This window comes from Paramormyrops kingsleyae, chromosome 1 (genome assembly GCF_048594095.1).
Source record: "Paramormyrops kingsleyae isolate MSU_618 chromosome 1, PKINGS_0.4, whole genome shotgun sequence".
NCBI classification, from domain to species: Eukaryota; Metazoa; Chordata; class Actinopteri; order Osteoglossiformes; family Mormyridae; genus Paramormyrops; species Paramormyrops kingsleyae.
Window position 1 is genome coordinate 63338457 of NC_132797.1, and position 16228 is coordinate 63354684.

At 48.2% G+C, this 16228-nt stretch overlaps 1 long non-coding RNA gene across 1 annotated transcript; it reads left to right on the forward strand.

Annotated features, from left to right (window-relative positions):
* Nucleotides 1-446: 446 nt before the first annotated feature.
* LOC111849494 (uncharacterized) lies at nt 447-13205 on the forward strand. The gene is made up of 3 exons (XR_002839547.1): nt 447-638; nt 12558-12676; nt 13012-13205. It is a non-coding gene; the product is annotated as an uncharacterized lncRNA (long non-coding RNA).
* Nucleotides 13206-16228: the final 3023 nt, after the last annotated feature.

A 16228-nucleotide genomic window follows, 5' to 3' on the forward strand; every position in this document is an offset into this window, starting at 1 on the left:
GACTGAGGGGATGAGAAGGAGAGCGAGGGAGGCAGGGAGGAAGCAACACCAAGGCTGCAGCCGCACTCATGCCCCTGCTCACTAAAAACAGTCAGGGAGGCAACATTAGCTTCTGCAAAACTCCATACAGTTGTACCAATTCGATTATTTGTTTGTGGAGTGAGTCGGGGGGTGGGGGCCGGGGTGCTGAAAGGCGCCCTTATAATTTTCAGCTGTTAATCCCTTGTTAATGCAGCCTCTGATGCCCCATTAGGAGCGAACCCCCCCCCCCCCACCCCCACAAGAGTGGGAGGGGGTGACACACAGCCGGTCAGGCGTCCTGGATGGCGCCGCACTCCCCGTAATGTCATAGCGGGAATGACTGGAGTCTGAAAGGTCCCTTAGCGCATCCTCCATCAATCTGCTCACAAAAACATTCCTATTGCCTCTGTCGTAATGTTTACTGAACATGCTGTCTGAAACCCTCCTTCAGAGCTGACACTAAACACCAGCTCCTTCACCTCTGGGAACAGGAAGACAGTAAAATTTGTTGCAAAATGCCAGACGGTTCCTCTTTCCTGGGACCCTTTGCCTGAAGCTCCCTCTAAGCTGGATTTCCCCTGCCAAGAACACAGAAGATGGAGACACAGAAGATCCAGGTAGGCTTCACAGAATCAAAGGTAGCAGCCCCAGTGAAGAAGAGTCCTGCAGCAGAGTGGCGGTAATGCAGCTCCCACAGATTCAGTCACTGTGGACGCAATTCAGGGCTGGGCAAAGGCGTCACACAAACAGTCTGTTAGAGAGAAGATGCTGATGGGCTGGATCTTAACCAGGTAAACTATATGTGTTTCAGAAACATGTGACAGGAATCTCCAGTGACTAAAGGAAAGATTAAAAGGTTCCTGCTGAAATCGATCTCTTTTTTGTAACTATGCCATAACTGTAGCTACATCAAGACTGAGCCCCCACCAGGGGCCATGTCTGTTCACCATGCCTGAAGATAAGTGTTAGTTACCCAAAAGGGTGGGGGGGGGGGCTCCCTCACAATCAGGTATTTCAGGTAGATTAATCGCTCTGCCCTCCCCCCCCACAGCTCCCCCGACCACATGGTGGTGTGAATTTAATTAATAACGTTAGTAGGGCATGTTCATCCATGACGTGCATTATATAACACAGGTGTTATCATCATGTTTTTCGTAAATCCAGACGCTATGTGCAGGAGCGTGACCATGACGTGTTTGTCTTCTATTAAAAACGATCGGAGGGGAACGATGGTGAAAGAAGCCTTGATTAAAACACGTTGGGAGATCATATCGTGCTCCCCCAGAGACCTGCGGGATGCTCCCAGCTCCTCCTTCATGCTACAGGGTTAAAAATGACAGCCGCTTGGCCGGTAAATGCAGTTACCTGGAGGACAGGCCAGCTATTTTGCCCTCTGATGTGAAGACTTATTGGGGAAGGTTGAGGTCACTTATTTCTATATGCCCTGTTGGTTCACATTAAGCAGATGAGTTTTCAGGCTTTGGGCTTCGATCTGTCATGGGGCCTCTCTGCTGCTCAAACTGGTTCTGCCCCACCAGCGATGGCCAGTGTCCCGACTCCTGTGGTGTCTCTCCTGACTATCTCCAGAGGGGGCGCTTGGCCAATGGCAGGCCAGCACTTTTCCATTGGGGCTCTCAGCATGTGGTTCGATTGGGTTGTGGCAGGAGATGTGGAACTTCATAGATTTGTAGCGTCCAGCCTTAGGGGGGTGTCCCCCCCCTCCCTGCCTGTCCTCTACAGAGGAACCAACGGGCTCTTATCGGCCCGTTCTCCGGAGGTTCCGATCAATCATCCCCTTTTAATGGATAATAATTGGAGTGATGGTGCCCCACCGTGGCGTGCCGTCGGCAAGAGACAGATGTGTTTAATTCACACTGAGCCCAACGTGAGCAGGATCCTCGCTGACATTTGAGAATGCTCCCTCACCTATTCAAGCCCAGCAGCATTTGACTGCTAACGATTGGGCTGGGGAATCTAGACCACGTGAACCCTGGAAGAGGGTCCCACTGGACCTAGATGTTTCACACCGTATGTTTAGACAAATCGACTGATTCCCAAGTTGTCTAGTGGAGTGATTCCCGCCAAAGTTCCAGTCATCCTTCACTCTTTCCACAGTTTTCTGTTGACTGATTTCATAAAAAGCTGGATTTGCTGCACGTCTCAGCTGAAAAGGTAGCAGGAGGGCAAGAAGGTCTCATTCCAGTGGTGAAAATCAGACAGAAACTGATTAGGAACTAGGCAGGAACAGGGTAGGAATCAGGCAAGAAACTAACAGGAACAGAGCAGGAACCTGACAGGAACAGGGCAGGAATCAGGCAGGAACCTGAGAGGAGCAGGGCAGGAACCTGGCAGGAACAGGACAGGAACTGGAGAGTAACAAGTACAGAAACAGGGCTGGGAAAGGGTAGGAGTCAGGCAGGAACAGGGCTGGAACATGGCAGGAACAAGGTAGCAATAGGGGAGGAACAGGGCAGGAATATGACAGGAACAGGATAGGAATTGGGCAGAAACAGGGCAGGAACTGGGTGGAAACTGGGTGAAACAGGTATAGAAACAGGACAAGAAAGTGACCCAGTCACAAGACCCTGGGTTGCTGGTGACTAATGACTCATGACGCATGCTTCACAGGAAGCAGAGGTTGTGTAACCTTGACCGGGTGAGGGGGCGGAGGTGGAGGTGGGGGGTGTCAAGCCGCAGCCTCTGTGGTGGCTGATTACACACACCTGTTTGCTGGAGAGGTTTTGCAACTGAGGAAGGTGGGAAGCGAAGGAAACGGTGACCTCTCTTCCTCTTAAAACTGCAGAGAAACCACAGGTGCAACTGCAGTTGAACAGTCAGGGGAGCTCGGCGTGGTTACATAACAGGAGCGTAACACGTTGTGTGGGCAATGGGGGGGGGGGGGGGGGCTATATTCAGTTAGGCCAGGAAACGCTTCGAAACATAAAGAAATGGCAATATCCACTGATGCCACCTGTGCAGGTCCTCAGAGTTTCATCAGAACTTCTCCAATCCTGACGTCACGACCAAGTAACACCACAGATACTCAGGGAAACATCTGCACTATGTCTCACAAGGTTTAACTGGGACAAAAGCCAGAAAATATCTGATAAAGGCACATTATCAGTTAAAAAAGCACCGCAAGTCTGCAGAGAAACGTTGCTCTCACACTCAGCATTGCTTGCTATCCGTCTCACTGGTCCCAAGACAGAAAGAGGGTACGATGGGGCCCTTTGCTGAGCAGAGATCCCAGAGTGAAAGGGCCCAGTTGAGACCCGAGATCCTATTAAAGAGACTCTCAGGTGATTCCTGACCAAGAGGCTTGGCAGATTCGTGTTGACTCCAGACATTTCAGGCTAAATAAACCTCAGACAGGCAAGATTAGCACTAATTGAGAGGTGCTGTGTGAGCCAGGGATCGTCAGAGCCAAAATGGCCGCAGCGAGGGAGCAGGTATACAGGAGAAGGTGACCTCTTGAGAATGAGATTCACCGCTGAAAACGACATAGGGGACAGGGCCCAGAACAAAGCATCAGAAAAGGCCTACTGAAAGCTTCCTGCAACAACAGACAGAGCACACCGTCAAAACTCTCAGCCAGTAGGTGGCATAGTGGTTGAAGCCATCTGGCTCGTAGCTGAGATGCCACAGGTTCTGTCTTGCATGAGAAACAGGAATCTTCATAAGCTGCTTACGATCAAAAGCATCTGAGGGAGCATGCGGAGGGTCCAGGTGAAAAGGCCCCGCCCTCGGGCAGGCAGGGGGTGCCAATGGTAATTAATGGTCAAGAGTAAATGGAGGTGGCCACTACGCCAGGCAGTCGAGGTCATTAATCTGGCACGGTGGAGCCGGGCCAGCGACGGACCTGCCACAGCTGTCGGTACTCTGCCTGAATTAACCCCCCCCCTCCACGGCAGTGGTTAAGCGGCACTTGGTGCACTGAAGGAGAAAGACAGGGGAGAGTGTGTGTATTGATCTCCATGCTGCGTTTGTGGGGTCACACTACAGGTACCAGCACACCTGTCTTAATCACTCTGTTTAAATCCACAGTAAAAACAGTAACAGACCCCCCCCCACCCAATTTCTACCAACAAACAAACCAAATAAGGACAGCAGAAGACTCTGAGGCAAGACTTTCCAGTTACATCATTATCTACGGGGTTGTTTGTCTTCTAAATAGGGGAAGAGATTTGCCCCAATTCTAGGGGGGGGGGGGGGTCACTAATAGGGGAAACGTAGGTGGAGATGGGGTGCGGGTGGGCCGGCATACAGCTGATGAAATCCTGAGATGGCCTGTGGGTGGGCAGGGCCTTCCTCTGCTCAGCCGCAAGGCTTTCACTGTGACCTTTTAGCAAATATGAAAGAGGAAACTCAGGAAATCACATTAATCTGCTAGCAATTAAAGCACCGTGCTGCTTTATGCGTTATAACCAGGATGAAATATCTTCACTGCTCGTCTCATGGCCGTGATCGTCCGAGGAGCGCCGAGGGCGGTGTCATTACAGACGGTATAATAACACCCGCACTCCCTGCTCCGCGCGTGTCACATGTCCGCAGTGCTGCCGGATTGTCTCCATCTCCCACACACATTCACACGGGTTTGCAAAGAGAAAATCTGAACGTGGAAACCTGGCCTGACCTGGACTTTCACAGGTCCACTCATTAGGTGTGTCATTTAAAGCCAAATCTTTACTTTTCCCCACTCCGATATTACCCTAACACCTGTTCTTAGGCGCTCTGAAAAGATGCACCGTAAGTTTATTTTTCTCCATAAATATACTTTTCTAACGAAATTGAAAAACAAAATTCTAAGGTATATCAGCTCAGTTGCAGCTGTTATGGTCGAAACTGCATCTCTAGCAATCTGAGCATGCGAGATCCTTTGTGTCATATTACTGTGTGGAAAATGAACTTTTTACAAGTAAAAATCCCATAAACCCTGCTTCTTAGCTCTTCATGAAGAATGATGAAAGTATCCTACATGTAAATGAGACCTGATTCTTTAATTAATACACTGGAGCCACTTCAATTTAAGATAATCAAGGAAGAGCTCCTCGAGATGAGAGATTATCAAAGAGGCTTTGTAAGATGACTGCTAGATCCCAGCTATCAAATGCTTCTAGCCATCACTTATCTTCAAGGTTGCATAATTACTAAGCAGAATATAAGTGAACTTTTCTTTTTCAGAAACACCATTATTAGAACCATTTTATTTAAATTAAGCCAAGTGTCTCTGTTCCTGCCCTCCTTGAAAGCGTAGGAGAGAATGTGCCCATTTCTTACAAAATCCAGGTTAATTCAACATCTTTCGTTGGCCCTTCACCTCGGGGTCAGAGGTCAAGCTGCTTCCAATCATCTCCTTGGTAGCCCCGCTTTTACCCCACAGGTTCACGCACCAACCCCTCCCCCACATAGTGGAAATCGCTCGAGCCCTGTGTGGCCACGGCACCCAGCGCTGAGGCCACGCCGGGGGGCTGCATCCTGCTTCAGAGGGATTCTTGGCAAATTAACGTGCTACCTCACGGCCTAATTGAATTAGAGGGGTTTCAGGATGACAGAGCGCCTTTTGTGGCAAGGCACAAAGCACCGCTTCATGATCCTTCACTGGTGTTGGGATATCTGCTGCCCCCTCCCCCCCTCCCGCCTGCAGGGGCATTCTGGACTTTCTAACGCAGTCAAGTTTCCTCATTTGTCTCGACGAGGAGGAATTATTAACTGATAATAAGAATGGGGACCGGGGGGGGGGGGGGGGCAGGGTGAAGTCCGCAGCATTTTAATTTACCCCCCATCCCACCCCGCGACCAAAGCGAGGTGCTCAGGAGCGAAAACCGCCACGAGCAGACGACAACATTGATTACCGCTGCGATTTGTCTCCACTGATGAGGAAAACGAAGGGGAAAAAAAACACCGTTTGACTTTGTCGGGTATGCAGCCAGGTGGAAGAGCCCAGAAAGGGTTTGTTCTCCAGCTTACCATCACCAACCCTGCGAGGTTGACGCTGTTTTATTTAACTGGCTGTGTCACAAATGTAAGGTATATATACAAGAAATATCACTGTTTACATTACATACCCAGTAACCAGCATATCTATTTAAACTCAGTGGATTTAACTAACTGATTGGGACCTCCCATTATTTCATAAAATACTCTGAGAAGTAACCAGTCCAGCCTGGTATATATCCAAGGACAGATCCGGCAGTTGGTAGGAGGTGTAGTTCTTACAGTCCGCCATTGAAGGGTTAACAATTAATGCATTCATCAAGGGCTCTCACTTTGTTATTAAGACAGTCCACACCACCCCATGCCAGAGAAAGAGTAAAAAGCACCCAGCCTCAGTAATTGTATCGAATTTCATACATTTACACCTCAACGGCCAATAGCTGCTTTTAGAAAATTTACAACTATGCCTCCGCTGCAATCCTGAGATAAATGAGATTTATATTTTGAGACCAGCTTCTAAAAATAAATTGCTGGTTATATTCTACATGGGTCCAGTGTGGATCTGGCCCACAGTGTTTTTTAAATGAATGTCTATATAAATGGACCTTGTAAATTAATGTAAATTTCTAGACTAGGTATCTTAAGAGTGATGCTATTTCTGCATTATGACATCACTGTACGTCCAGCTCTGAAAAATGTCAAAAGCACGACATTGATCGTGATTTTGGCCAACACATTCCTCTGCTTTCGTCGCATTTAAGAAGGGATGTTCCTTGAAATGCGATCGCGTGCCCGTCAGAGCTGAGCTGCAAGCAGACACCATTCCACTGGCATCCGCACGCCAGTCGCATGCTCTTAGCCATGGGCTTGTTGGAGGTCTGCAGAGTCCCTCACCCCCTCCTGCCTCTGTCCTCTGTCACTCTTTCCACAGAGCAGGGCCTCCTATTAGAATCATTATTCTTTGAAAACATAAACAAAAAAAATCATGCCTCATCCCCGGCATTCCCACCAAGGACAACAGCTCAATATCCAGAGATGCTGAGAGAAGCAGTGGCGTGTCATTCCGAGGACAGACGATCCTCACAGTTTTTGCAAGAAGATGCAGGGATACAATCCGGCCCGCTTTGCCCGGAGCTTCCCACCGACTCGTGGCTATGACTCTTTGATGGCGGGAAAAGAGTAAAAAGTACGTCTATGGCTGGCAGGTGTCTCTACACCCTGGACCTCGCTAATTAGCAGCGGTTCACAGACACCTTCGTTAGAGTCACCCAGGCAAAGAGCAACTGTAATGATAGCACTCGGAGGCATGCTAGCAATTTTTAGCTGATCAACACGGGAGCAAAATTAGAAAAGAAAATTAGAAAAAGGAAAAAAAAAGCTTATGCGAGTTAAGTGTGTCGTGACACTGACACATTTCAACTTCTTTTCATTTTTATAACGCACATAAAAAGACATTTAAATGGTGTGTTAAGCACTGAATTATAAACACTCTCTCTGCTCATTGCTTATATCTAGGTGTTTATGGAAAAGCTGAATTTGGCGGGAATGAAAACCTTAATGACTCGCAAAATGACTTTCCCGCAAAACATGGGTAGAATATTATGGGATTGTTCTTTACCTGCAAAATAACTAGAGGACATATTCATGCGAGTGACTCACACAGACACCAACAGCTGTGTAGAGGTAATAAAATTACTTCTTAAAGCCTAAAAAAATGCTGCTCATCTAATTATAATGTATTTATGATGTGCTTAAGCCACTAATTTTAATTTTCATGTTTCCATTCGATATGAGGACTTGGCATTGCAGAGATTAATGAAGTGTTTGAAACTCGTGTAGAAGCTAAAATGTGAGTAAGAGTCAGAAATAAACAAAACGCAAGCGGAAGCCACCAGACTGGCTTTCATCATTTAAAAGGAGGCAGATTGTTGAGATATCCACAGGCAGAAGACTCGCCCCAAAAACGCCCTTTGCTTTGCGACAGTGCGCCGCTTTTCATTTCCAATCAAACCCAGGGGCAAACGAGACCATGAAGCTGCAGGAGTTTGTTCTTATTTAAATAAATTCAACAACACAGTTATAATTGGTAACGGTGAACCATGGCACAAATTCCGGAAAGATCTGCGAGCGAGGGCTGCACTTCTAAACACAGCCCGTACGCCTTTAATGGTGAAAGTTCACAGCAGATATGAAAAACGCTTGATATGTGTGGTTAGATTTGAGTTTGCGTGGTACTGTGGGGGAACCTGACGCTCCAAAGATTCGCTGAGGTAAACCCACAAGATACCCTTGAACTGTAATAAGGGGTGAAATTGTGGCAGATTTAAGGATGTTTGTCTTTCACCAGTGCTCAGATACGGGGCCACTCAGCGTCACTCTGATGATGACCTAAGATGCAGCAGTATGACGCAGACTTCACTGGGGAGGGGTAGGTATGGTACAGTGGGGTTGAGGTGGCTGAGCTAGGACACTGACACTAGTTAAAAAACTGTTTGCTTGGTAATGCGGGTGGTATGTGGCTGTGCAGGTTAGAACTCATGTCTCTGATTGCCGGAAGGTCACTGGTTCAAATCCTAGGGTCATCAGGGTGATGTCATCATTGGGCCCCTGAGTATGGGCCGTTAACTTCCAATTGGTCTGGGGACTGGCTGACCCTGCTCCCTGAGCTGTACATTACTCTGGATAAATTTAAATGTAAGAAAAAAAATGTATGGACCCTCCCCATCATAATGACTACGTGTCAGATGGTTGGAGTGCTACCTGAGATTTTGGGCCTGAAGAACCACACGCAATGCACCCCCCCCCCCCCCCCCAGCACTCAGGATCCAAGTGTTCAGAAGGACAGCAGTTTGAAGTGTAACAGATCCGCTGGGCTGGGGGGCTGGGCAGAGGGAGGATTGACAAACCTGCAGCCGGCTTGTTATGCTGCTAACGGCTGCTTCAGACGAGAGGTGGAGCAAAGAGTTTGAGGAGCAGAAAGCGGAGCCAAATCCCACCTTACCTTCACATATCTTACATAACGGCGGCGAGGTGTAGTGCCCACTCCCATTCCAGAATGTTCCAGGGTACAGGATGCGACAGTGCAATTTACACCGCAAGACCATCCTGCAAGAGCCCCGATTCATGCGAAATCTCCATTCTGTTCTAGCATGCTAACAGATAAGGTGTGCGTTTTAAAAACACCATTTACAGATTTATTTTCAGATTGCGAAAATATTCCACATTGAGGAAAAACAAAAAGTAAATAAAGGCTTTATTTGGCGCTAGTCTCTGACACTAAACTCTTGGGTCATTCCTGAGACAGTGATAAAGCTATTTAGTTATTAAAATCACTCGTTTTTTCTGTGAGTGATATGATTATTTTTACATGTGCTTAAAATATATATTTTTTTTTTATCTTTGCATGTGTGTAACCTGGCTGATTAAGTTACTAAATTACTGAATGTTACTCTGGATAATTACAGGTACAGAAAGGTGATTAATTATTACACGACCCGATGACTGTTTGGCTAAACTGAAAGACGCCGATGGGAGTCTTTGTTAGAAGCAGGCCTGAGGGAGGGGGGCAGCCCCCCAGAGCTGACAGCTGTCCGGACTGCAGGTCGTGGGCTAATCCTAGGAGGACTCAGCCCTTCCTGTGGACCTGCCCCCCCTCGGGCAGTGACCGGCTACCCCCACACTGCTCAGATGTTCAGAGCGGCCAACAGGTTTACTATAGGGTGGGAAATAAAACCGGGGGGTATTGTAAAGGTCGAAGTCAGTCACAATGCCCCCTCCCCATCCCTCTCTGATTTCACTTTGGACCACCGGAAGTGGTCTGACCCCCCCCCCAGAACCACTGGGTACCACAGATGAAACAGGAGATCCCCCATCCGGCGAGGTTTGGTCAACACGCAGCACAAACACCATCACCGGGACAAGCCCCCCCCCCCCCCACGACCCCATGACAACGATCACAGCATCATCAAGCAGTGACACTGAGCTGACGTCACCCGTCCAAAAGCTCGTCGCTCACCCAGCAGCGAACATCACAATTAAAAAACGAATAAATAGCCCGCATGAAAATCCTACATACATGCTACTCTGCAGTTAACAACACGTCACTTTTAACATCTGCAGTGGGAAGAGCAATGTGTTTGTTCTAATCTTGTCATTTTCCTGTCTCGTACACTTGCAAGAAGAAGTCCTTCTTGTGGTAAGTGATGCTGGTCGGATCACTTGAAAACTGATCGTCTAATATTGTGATATGAATAACCAAATGAAAGAGGGGGGTGCGTTTAGGGCCTCTAATTTTTAATAAGGCCTATTTATCTTGGAGACAAAGGCGCAGGGCGAATAATGTGGTCGTGCCTGGCCCCTCTCTCAGGTGATGGAGAAGGCAGAGACAGCCCCGCATAATGGCCGCCCTGTCCTTTGAACAGATGGTGGCGGGGCTGTTGCTAGGATAAGCGCTGAAGAATTCAGTTTTTAATTCCAGATTATTTGCCTCAGTGCCATGAATATCCCTGGGTTTCCTGAGGCAAGGAAAACACAAAGAAGCGCAGAGAGGCTGGAGCCAGGTCAACAGAGGCTTCTGGGAGAATGTCTGTTCAGCTGCTGAAGATCACCTGGGTTTGGGGCGAGGGCGGGGGGCCGGGGGGCAGCTTGGCGTCGGCGGCGGGCCCTTTGATGCCTGGGACATGACGGCAGAGACTCCTGCGCCCCTCCTGCATGGGGCTTGTTGGCTTTCCTAATTAAGACAAACATATTCCTGAGGAAACACTCGCTCCCCACGTCCTCCGTTTGTGAAAACAAGCGGCTCGCTGGAGATGCACATGGTCAGCTTTGGGATCCCAGCCAAACTGGGTGTGCTGGTGGTCTCCAGACCCTCCGGGGTCCACGTTTGGTCGAACCTGATTTCTAACGCCCCCCAGATGAGCCTACGCTCAGCCTCTGAAGCACCACAGTGGCCCGAGGAACAATTCAAATTGTCAGGATGGACCAATCATTTTCATGTCGAATGCAAATTATGAGATGTTATGAGCTTCTACGTATAAGGAAAGCTGCCATTTCTTCTGACCTATGATAGATCCAAGGCACTCAAACATTAGAGAAGGAGAGAAGAGGTGAAGAATTTGCAGCGTCATCCAGTTTATCACTCGGCATCAGTAAGCAAGGCAACGTGCAAAACAAACACACACTACAGGAAGTCCCCCCCCCCCCCCCCGGGATTTTACCACGCAGCCGGGATGGAGGCATACCCGGCCTGTAGCATGTCTGTCTGTCTTTCTCACAAGTTTGGTTCTCTAAGCGGCCATCTAGAAACCATGGTTCTCTGGCAGCGTGCCTGAAGGTATCCTCCCCGTGATAACGTAGGGCAACGGAGACATTTAACTTGAGTTTATGATTTGATACTATGCACAGCTGCGGTCAACCACTTTGGGCTATTAGAAACTTTGCCCTATTAGAAACACGACGATGTCAGCCTGTTAATGACAGCTGCAAGCCATCAAAACACTTAAGTCCAGCTCCCCTCTCGCCACTTCCTGCGTTGAGGAGGGACCGGCAAGAAGGCCAGGGACCCTCCGGCGAACCGCGCTTATCTTTGCGCACGTGTGTGTGTGTGTGTGCGTGCATGGGGGCATCCAAACGTCAGGCGCCGCTGAATCTATGGGCACCCAGTGACTTTGCCTGTCTGCAGGGAAATGATGGCCGGGGGGCCGGGGGACCCCACAAACAGGCCCATGCTCTGTGCGCAGGAACGCACAGCTACATGCGATCGTTCACACAGTAATACAAGCGCAAGCATGCGGTGCGCGAAAGGGCTCATCTCCAGCGTCTCTGGACACGATTACGAAAGACTTCCCATGCGGCTTTTTGCAAGTGAAAGCGTGAGAGCACCGGGCCCTCCCGGGCTCCACCCCCCGACCGTAACCCCGCCCCCGCTCTGCACACAGCAGCCCCGCTGCCCCATGCCACAGCCCCCGCTGACTGGCTTCCCCTATTGTCTGCAGCACTGTAATCATTCCTCTGGCCCGAATCCGTGTGGGTGTGCTGGCCACTGAGCGCAAAAAAAGTTACATGGGAACAGAGTTAAGGTTGAATATTTATTAGAAAAAGCCATCTGGCGTCAGGCTGTCTGTAGGGGGGGGGGGTGTTCCTATAATAGTTCCTCTTCTCCTCTTAAACCCCCTCCCTGAATCTCCCCCCGATTCCCACCGCACTGACCTGGCCCCTTCCGTTTGCTTTCATAGCTCTTGTTATTATAATGCTGTTATATAGTTAAATCCCACACTCTGCTCTGGGGGGAACAAGATGCTTCACCGTTTCCTGCCTGTGCCAGAAGCCCTTTGTCATTGTGGGGGGATGCTCTAGGTGCGTCTGGACGGGGCATCACCTCCTCATGGAGTTTGTGAGGATCAGAGCCCATGGTGCCCATGTCTCTCCAGCCCACGGGCCTGATATCTGCACCCCCATCCCACCGGGAGCCTGGTGTATTGCTTTAGGTACACTCAGGTGACATAAGGAGTTCCATACATGCTGCTGTGGCACATTTGGCCAGGGTGCCCCCCCCCCCCCCCCCCCCCCGTCAATAAACAGATATGTCCCTCTTCCTCCTCCAGGGCTGTCCTGTCTAGCATCACAACAGGGACCTGGGTGCAGCTGGATCAGAGGATGACAGGAACTCAGCGTCACCCTGGGCGACCAGTGTGGGATCTGTCATCTGACTGCAAGGGAAGAGGTACACACGTGTATGTCCTTCACACATGGTGGGGACCATCCAATCATTTATCTGGGCATGACCCTAATCCCAGCTATGACAACCTTAACCCCTAATCAGCCCTAACTTTAACCATAAGTAAACAACAGTTTTGGTATTTTTACTTTTTTGATTGCATTCACATTTTTTATTAATTTGATGTAATCCAAATGGGGACCTGAAAATGTCCCCAAAAGAAAGAAAGTTTCAGGTTTTATCATACTTTGGGGTAATCTATGCGACCCCCCCCCCCCCACACACACACACACCCACACACACACACACACACTGTGTTTCTTCTTTCCTCTTTCTTCCAGAATTTTGTAAAAACCAGGATATCAGATGTCCGGACCTTGGGTTAAATACTCTACACTACAGCACACTTTCACAAGAAGTTCATCAGGTTAAAGGACGGCACGCGGACATATCTGGAGGTTTCGTTCTAATTTTTAACATTTTGTAATTTTCCTGAACAGTGGGTATAACCGGACGCAGGCATGTTTATGCCAGGGAGGTAACAGTTTGCTAGATGCTTTGTTTGTTTTTCGTACATCCCGTGGCAGTCGTTGGTGAGAACTGCGGAATGCCACATGCATCCATAACTAAATAAAAACATGTATCTCCTGTACGGAGAACAGCAGCCATGGATGTTCCTCCTCCAAAAACTACTTTGCAGTTTATTTATATGGATTCTGCAGAGGCGGTTAGGAGTAAATGCTGTAATGAGAATGAATCTTTTTACTGCATTTCTCAGAGTGCAAAAACTCGCTGTTTTTGTCACCCGCCTAATTCTGGCTGATTCATCTGATAGTTTGCATATTTCAGCCTGTGAAAACACGACCTTAAATTTAACCTTAATAGCATGCGCACACTCGCATGCCCACACACACAGTTTTTATAAATGTAATCTAAAAGCATTTCAAATGTAAATGGAACCCACAATTACGAAAACTACACACATGCACAGTCACTGAGGTCCACAAAGTTCACCTTGCATATTCTAATTTACCGGCAAAAGAACTTTTTTTGTTAGAAGTAACAAAAACATGTTTTATTTTGTTTCATAAAGCCAGTTTGCTGTCTGCTGAAAAGGTGGCAGCCCAGCACATTTGCAGCGAAATGTCAACTTCATGTGCTGTGCTTGTCCGCTCGACCTGCCGTCCCCTCGCCTCACTAAGAAATGCACAGGGGGCTTCCCCCCCCCCCGCGACTCTCCCGGTCACAGATAAACCGCGGGGCCATTCACCCACCAGTGTGATGAGGAACACGGGGCAGGAATGACTAAGAAAAAAACACGAAACAGCAGAAACACACGTGAGTGGTGCTGGTGTGTTCTGGTAATCCAGTGACTGCTGTACGGACACGCCTGGATGCACGCCAAAGGTAGCAGCGGAGCGTGTTTTGGAGCGTGATCCATACTGGGGTGACATATCGCCCAGCCACGCAGAGTAACATACTGTACATGTGATGTCACTGGACACACCAGGGTGCTCCTATAGCTCACCAAGGCAACACTTGAGGACATCTGAGGAGCGTCTAAGGGGGAACATGCCAGAACCCAAACCTTTATTCCTCATCTGAACCTCTGACAGGGCCCACGCAGTCAGGATGTAGCCTGGAGCGCTGCTTCGAAAAGCCCCGTGACTTTGATCAAGATTATGTACCGAACTCTAGATAAAAATCATGAAGGTCACATTTCGTTTCATTTTGGATGAAGCGTGATTGCAGCATCATGTTCACTTCTGCAAACAAAGCAACATTAACATTTATATTCTACTTATGAGCGTCTCTTGCACTGTGACTGACGACATTGCAATTTCCTCTCTGTGTATGACCCATGGATAATACACCAGAAGATGACAATGAAGATACTTGACATTGACTTTTGATCAATGATCCTCTTCCTCTTTGGTAATCAAGACACATGGGTCTTCACAATTAACTTTAAAATATGGTAAATGGTTAAATGTTAAACTGTTGATGAAACCACAAGTACTGACCTCATTAGACAAGCTACTGACAAACACTAGGGAATATTGGATGGGTTGGGGTCTCGTTTTGCTTCAATTCTGAGGGTGCAGAGACCTCAGTCTCTAGTCTCCCTCAGAGAATAAGTCTGTTGGAGAGATACAGCCAGAAAACAGGCTTCACCTTATTGGACAGAAACATCACAATTGGCCACAGCCTCCTCCTCCCCGTCGATTAATCTCAACCTAATAAAGCAACAAGTGTATCTTTACTTTGAAACAACTACATTTACTAAAAGCAAATTACTAAAAGCAATTTTTTTCTGCCATTTGTAAACACTCATTTGGGGAACAGCAGCAAAATTTATCTTAAATAAATTTCATTTAATAAAGTACATCCTTTTAGAAAAATGGCTGAACTGAATAAATTAGCTGTTAATATTTATGAAACATCCTCTGTAGTAAGTGCACAGCATGCATTTAAATTACTAGGAAATAAAACAAACCTAAATTTTCATTACTGCTCAGAAATGGAGAAGGCGCAGCTGCATGAAGGCAGGAATTCACGCAAACTTTGCCAAAATGCCAAACCCGTGAAAAATGACACCAATTAAAGCACATATTATAATAAGCACATTTTTATACCCTGGATCAAATGGGGTTGCTCTCTCTTTTAAGTGTAATAAAACTGAAAGTCTGCTGTCAAAGACAGACCGGTGATGGCATTCTGATGCGATTTCTCCAACAATATCTCCAGTGCTCAAAGACGACAACAGGAAGCAGAGTAGCCGTGGGCGAGAGTCCCCTCATTTGAGCACAAAAAGGATGACATCACACTTTTGGAACAGAGACTGACGTTTTTGATTACATGCCACAAAGAAATATGTTGCACAGATTACAGTGTTTATACATTTTATATCAGCTACACCCCCGCATCCCTCAACACTGTATGCAAATATTCCACTGATTAATCTGAAAATGGCCTTTACCCCTCTCCCCCCCATATGGGTCATTTCACACCAGCAGGGTCTTAAATGCAGCCATCCAGTCTGAAAGCACCAGCTGCGTCCCGCCTCCAGGAACACGCCAGCAGTACCGTGACTACATGGGAAAGATCGGGATTCCGGAGATCTCCGGCTCTGACTGGCTGCGCGGATCACCGGGCGCCCGTCCGCCATTAGTGTCCAAGCCAGCTTGCAGAGACACCCCAGCAAGCTGACAGATTCGTGAGAACTGCCCCCCCCCCCCCCATGACGCCCACATCACTTATCAGACGCACAGTCCCTGGAATGTTTGCGCCGTCAACCTCAATCCCATCTGGGGGGGGGGGCTACAGAGTCACTGCTAATTTATGTTGTTTCCAAGACGAGCCGGGGCCCGGCGTCGTGGGGACCAATCAATCAGGAATTTCCAAGGGGATTCGATCGTCGGATTGAGGGGCGGTGGTGGGGGGGGGGGGGGGGGGCAGCGTTCCAAGATGTTGTGCGGCCTTAAATCTTTCCACATCAACAATGTTAACAATCACCAGAGAAAAAAAGAGATTAAAAAGCAGAGAAAATGAGTGCTG